Below are 6886 nucleotides of genomic sequence, written 5' to 3'. Positions count from 1 at the left end.
CCTGTCTGCAGGGCTGCCATGTGGAAACGGAATGGCTGCACTAGCAGAAGTGGGACCCTTGGGTGCATACTTGGAAGCAGATCCAAGGTTTCTAAGGAAGAACTTCAAGGAGGATTACAGGGGTTCCAAGCCTACTGATCATTGGGCATCTCTCTAAAAGTAAAGACTGCATTGAGAAGGGAGCTGAATGAGGTCACCTTTAAAGCCCCTTCCAAGAATCTCTAATTCTGCAGGAAAGCTGAAGGATAGGATGGGTAGCCCCAACCCACAGAAGACAGCTGCAGAAAGGAGTGTAGGCATTCTGGGACTTCTTGAGGACAGGCAGCAGTGCATTGTCCTACCCCTAAAGCTTGGATACTTACCTACCCACCCTCAGCACCATCCTCCTCCCTCCCTCAGGGATAAAATATATGCCCATTTCCTTGTCACCAGTTTTTTTTTCCCACCTGTCAGAATCCTTGCGACTAAGAAGGGCCACATCTCTTTCATGTTCATCCTTGCTCTCCAAAGATGGTGAAGCTGAAGATCTTCCAATTCCAGGAATCCTGGCCATACCCTCTCTCACCAGCAGCGAGCGTCTCTTATTCTCTAGGGCTCTGACCTGGACTCCAAGATAAATATTTAATGTAGAGGGTGCAGCTGAGCTGACAAAGGTCCTTACTTCCTGTTTCTCACAAAGGGAGGTAGCAGCCAGGGGTGAGGAGCTAGGGACTGGCTACCAGTTTCATCTCTATGGGAATAGGGAGTCCAGTAAACAGCTTTGTAGGAGGAGGCGGGTAGGCCCCACTGGAGACCTGAACCTTTCTCCTGAGCTGCTCTGACTTCTGCCTACTTAGGCCCAGGCTCTGCTGGGCCTCTCACCTTTCTCAGGTCAGAACCTGCTCTGCCCTGGTACCAGTGGAAATCACTCTCCTTCTGAGTCTTAGGCCATGTGCTTGGACCAAGGACGAGCTATAACAGGATCCCTGCATGTTCCCTGGTGGCCATCAGGCCTCATAGCAAAGAGGATGAGAGATTGGTAGGAGCATAGAGCATAAGGAATCTCGACCGATTCCTCCCTTTCTGCACATATTTAGGGAGAAGACTCCCTCCTCTGAAAAGGGGGGAGGGGAAGTAGCAAAGTCCAGGGATGTAGCCAAGAACCAGGTATCTGATTTCTCAACCCCTCCCTCCAGCCTCAGTTCTACTTGCTGCCGGCCTAACCCCGCAGACAGCTGGCATGGTTTAGGGAGAGGCTGTCCGAGGTGACCTGGCTGTTGTCAACAACAAAGAGATTCTTTTCATCCCAATGTACTATCTCTGCTCTGGTGACTCCCTTATCTAACAGGGACCTCCCTCCCTGTGACTCTTTCCCCGTCTCTGGCACTGCCTTCTGTCAGGGGGCTGCCTCTGCCTTCTCAGAGTCACCTGAGCCATAGTAAACACAGTTACATAACTGCTCTGTTTATCCTAGCTATCTGATCCTGGTCAGCAGTATGCCCCATCCCCACCCCCGCTCCTCAAGCCTGCCACCTTTTGTTCTGTCAATTCTCCCCAGGTGGCACCCATGTCAACAGAGATCCGTCCATGCCCACCACACTATGGGATGATTAGCCAAGAAGACTCCCAATAGATGTGGCTCTTCACATGGAGTGGGAGAAAGAAGGTGGCTGTTCATACAGGAATACGGGTCACTCTGAAAACCGACCTCTGTCGCCAAGAAAAAGGACGAATGGAAAGAGCCCTTAAGTGGCTTTTTATTGTAAGTGAGCAGAGAATTCAGTTTTATTTCTTTTTTTTTTTTTTTTAAAGATTTTATTTATTTATTTGACAGAGAGAGAGACAGCGAGAGAGGGAACACAAGCAGGGGGAGTGGGAAAGGGAGAAGCAGGCTTCCTGCCGAGCCGGGAGCCCGATGTGGGACTTGATCCCGGGACTCCAGGATCATGACCTGAGCCGAAGGCAGTCACTTAACCAACTGAGCCACCCAGGCGCCCCGAATTCAGTTTTATTTCTCAAGTGGGAAAAAGGAAGCCAGGGATCCCAGAACACATACACCTGAACTCTCAATTTCTGGAGAAGGATCTTTATCTAGTACTGGGCGTCTGGCATTTGAATGTCACACTCTGAGATCTGCCCTGAGCAGCTAAGTGGCTTCCTGGCCCTGTGCCTCAGTCCTCCCACATTAGGCAAAGGAAGGGCATCTGCTATTCCTTCCCTTCTCCTCCACAGGGATGAACTCTGGCATATTTTTTGGTTAGGCTTTGAGCAGGTTTTTAATTTGTGCTCCCAGAAGACTGTTCTCTTTCTGCCAGAGGAACTGAGCGAGCAGACCAGAATGGAGGAGAAAATATCCCTCGCAGGTGAGATATGGTCCGCACCTGGCGGCCCAGGTGTGTGAGCAGACCCTGACGGGAGTGGAGAACAGGGCTTTCAGGCCTGCCTTGCGCACATCTCTCTGTAGCATCATGTAGGCAGGGTTCTCAGAGTCAGTCACATTCCAACCCCGGAGGCTGCGACAGAACTCAGCCTTCTGCCCAACTGTCTAGGCTATCTTCAAGGAAGCCTTTACACTGACATCACATCAGCGACTGTTCTCTCTCCCTCCTTTTATGGATGAGCAAACAAGCATCATGTGCACATGGGGTGTCTTTGAGAAGAACTGAGCTGGATGAACCTCTTTCAGTTCTCAGGAAAGAAAGAAAGAGCAAGTGGCTGTCAGTTCTTTAGAAAGCAGATTTTATGAGGGAAGGATAAATAAGTGATGACCTCAGAGGGAAAACCCAGCCAAGTGAACTCAGCCACAAAGAAGGGCACACAGAGCAGGGGCTGGAAAACTAGGTCTGCATCAACCTTCTTTCCTGGCGCAGGTAAACGGAGATAAGGAAGATAAGAGGGTTGGTTTGTTGATCAGAGCACGACTTCACGGGGTCTACTGGCCTCCAAACAAAGAATAACCTGGTCTTCCCACTTCTTGAATTCTATGACAAACCTTCTCTTGAACTGCATCAACATCAAAAAGATTGTCTAATTTACCACTACGTTATTAATCTACTGGACCAAAATTAATTAGTTTCTAAAACCTGCAAGTCATGACAGAAAACCCAGGAAGACCACGTAATTACATATAGCAGGCAAGAAGGTAGGGATTGAATCTACATTTGGTGGGAGGTAAATAGGAGTTTGCATTTTAGTTCTTAATTTCCAGGATTTTAAATAACTTTTTTCACAACTCTGGAAATAAGGGCAAACATTGCCTCATTTTACTGAAGGTTTAGCTGAGGTATAAGGACATTGCTAAGTCAGGACGCTATTTGGATAACAAAGATCCCAAAATGCATACCCAGCTTATTTGAAATTAGGAATCTGGGCTTGTTTTCCGGCCTGTAAACTGCACTGTGGCCCTTGACGGGGGCTGCACTTACAGTACAATTGCCTTACTCAGGCTTGGCAGGGCCTGGATTCAGACTTTCTGCCTCTCCTGCCAGAAATGATAAAATGCCCTCATGGATACATTTATCCTCTCCAAGGGCCCTGGGTGCTTCCCCTCCCCTCCATCCTCCACTTATTTTCCCTTGTGAATCCACAGCGCCTCATGATATTTCTACTTGGGGGAGGAATCAAAAGGCTGGTTTTACACTTCCTTTTCTTGTTAGTCCAGCTCCACATTCAATGCCTCTCTGGCTCCTTTGACTTTTCCCAAGATGGAACTCATGCCTGTCTATTATTAGGATCATATGCAGAGTTATTAAATTACTACAATAAAAATTATTTTTATCTTTTGTAAAGACAATATGTTTTCTGGGATGTCTTTCTTCCTTTTCTACAAGTAGTGGCCTCTGCCAGAGAAGCCACAGGGGGAGCTGGGACTTGAGCATGAGTTAGTGGTGGGCAGAGTGCAGGGAAGGAGGGTGGACCAAGGCAGTAGATTCTGAGTGCGAGAGGCAACACTGCAGCCCCCAAAACCTATTTAAAACTAAAGAAAAGACTGAAGAGGTAAGGGAAAGAGGTCTTTTTTTTGTGATGAGATTCCTTTATCAGAGACCAGACCAGACATCAAATATCAAGCTTTCCCCTGAATTCCCCTGGAATTATTAAATGGGTAAGAGCCAAATATAAGTGTCTCTACCAGGAAATAAAGGAAATAAAGACACAGGAAGCCAGTAAAGTTATCATTTAATTTTAACAGTATTTTTTTAAGATGACTTCCGATTTACAAAAAGAAAGTTTTAACAAATTAATTTCTTGATCACAAAAAAGACTAGTTAATTTCTGCCAATAAATAACATTTCCACCATTTTCTTTAACCTAACCAAAAGCAAGAAAAAGTAAGTAATCTCTCAGCACAAGCAAATAATCCATCATTCAGAAAAGCCTTTTAAAAAATGACATCACGAGCTAATCTATGTCTGACCACCTTTTAGGAAGAAAAACCAGGATCCTTTCTTGGAAAATGCCTGCTAACATTTCCACTGGGAAAAATACTATTGGTCACAGTGTATTGAGAAAGGGAAAGTAAGGCGTTGATGATGGCATCTTCAAAAAGGTTCTCTGACAAACCAAAAAACCTGTCTTTATTGCTACAAATCAAAATATATGGTAGGCCTCCTTCTTATTACATGCACTTTCAGTTTAACATGCAAAAAAAAACCCCACAAAATGTTATTTGGAGATAGCTATGTCAAGGAAGTGAAGGGGATCTGGGCAAGAACTTACAGGAAGGCAGTGTGCATGGCCCTACTTTAGAGCTGCTCAGAGGGATGGTCCACATCCATGTCCTTGCTTCTTGATCTTAAGCCACCTTGACTTGTCATGAGGGTGTTGAAGAGGAGAAGATGCATAACCCTGTCTCAGACAAAGGTGTTATTTAGCAAGTCTTGCCAAGGTTGCTGGGGCATGAGGCCAAGGCCTCCCGGGAGGGAATATCCTCGCCAGTATCATCTTTACCTTTGTGACTGCATAGATGAAGGCAGCTAAGCCTGGCCCCATTCACTTTGGCTGGTTAGACATAGGCGGGCAGGCCATGAGTCTCAGAGTAACACAGGTTCCCTCTTTCACACTCTGGCAAAGGCACAAAGCTCTATTGTTAACACAGTTCTCTGGACAACTCAACAGTAACAACCCTTTTTTTCCGACTACACAATTTTCTTCCTCTATACACATCTGCTCTTTCTTCTGGCTTTCCTATGAGTGTTTGATCACAGCAGTGCTGAAGAGGGACTGTGGCAATACAGTGTTTTGGAACTACCCTTCACGTCATTCAGACCCTCCTCTGGCTCTTGTTGGGGCCCCACAGGCTGCTCTTTACTCCCTCTTATAGTAGACTTCGGGAAAGATGTGGACCAGGTGCCAGGCAAGATGGTATCCATCATTATAACCACAAATGATTTAGGAAATTGGAGCCTCATTCTCATAACTGGGGTTTTGGGTTTACCTTCCCTCTGAAATTGTTTCTGCCTAGATATGAAAAGCTGAATAATGCTCTGAAAAAAACTTGGGTTCCACTGTTACTATAACAACTATAATAAATATTGGGGATTCTAGAATGATGTCTTAACAAGTCTTTATGGGTTCAGAAATAATTTTCAATATAAAAACTAGAGAAAAAATCTGATAATTAATACAAAGAAAAACTATAGTCAATCTGGGGCAAGCTCTTCCTAAATCTAAACTGTTTAACTTAAACAGTTAATTCTCAAGAGCTTGAGTTTTATATTTATAGATAGAGTACAGTCAAAAATTCTGGGGATCAGCTACAATATTTACACAAAACAAAGGAGGGTGGAGGGAAGTGATTTTACCCTTACTCCTGAGAGGCTGGACACTCTTGACCATGTAAGCCCAGCTGCATGTCACATAAGCATGGTTTACAATATTTTTCTTATGAAGAGCAGCTGCCTCAAACTTTGTGTTTTATAATTACTTAGAAGAGGATCTATGGGATAAAGACAAGGCTGAAAGACCCCAAAGTTATCTAATTTTAGAATTTTCACGCTTGCTCCTTAATGACATAAATAATAATATTCTGTTGGCAAAACAAAAGAAGGATTTTTCTTTTCCTATTTTGAACAGTGTCAGGAAGTCATACCTAAGTTATTAGGATAAGAAATCAAATCTCTGCTATTGACAGGAACTTGCTTCACTGAACCACAACTGTTTGTGTAGGAACAGAAAAGGCAATGTAAATATAGATAGAAGCATATGAGAAATACTGATATTCCTGGAGAGTCTGATTCTCCTATCCCTAGGCAAGGAGCCAGATCAAGCCCATTAGAGTGTGATACATAAGTTTCACTTTGCCAGTCAGTATCCAGTCACAAAAGGCCAGTGAATCAGCAATGTCTGTCCCATAACCAAGTGTTTGCCTTGAGGTTTTAAAGAAAACTGAGGCTGCTTTTGTTTTAGCATTCCATTAAAAACACACACACACACACACACCCTTGGCTTCTTGGGTTGTTTTTGCTCTAAATATTCAGAACACAGAGATTTAAAAAGGATGTATGTTTTAAGCTTGTGTTAGATGAGTTTTCAAATTTTTATTTAAAAAAACAGTCATCTGATCAATTTGAAATTTCATATGATGTAGATGTAAAACAAAATTAGAAAAACTGGTCCTTGGGTAGTGTCATTTTTTAAATGGTATTTCAGTAAAGTATACAAAAGGGTCCTCCAACATGTCTAGGGAACTGATGTAAGAAGTGTTTTTCTTCCCCCAGATGAGAGGAGTTGAAGAAAATAAGGTCCCTATGGACCTTAAAGTGAAGGAGAACAAGAGAAAAGCGTTTTTAGTATCTTTAAGACACGCGGGGGGAAGATTTAATAAAACAGAAGAGGCTTTGAAAATGGGGATACTGCAGAGCTCTGACAGCAGTTAAAATGTTTGAAATGATGGCCTTAGGCAAACCCG

This window comes from Phoca vitulina, unplaced genomic scaffold, assembly GCF_004348235.1.
Source record: "Phoca vitulina isolate PV1807 unplaced genomic scaffold, GSC_HSeal_1.0 scaffold53, whole genome shotgun sequence".
NCBI lineage: Eukaryota > Metazoa > Chordata > Mammalia > Carnivora > Phocidae > Phoca > Phoca vitulina.
Note: the sequence above shows the minus strand (reverse complement) of the source record.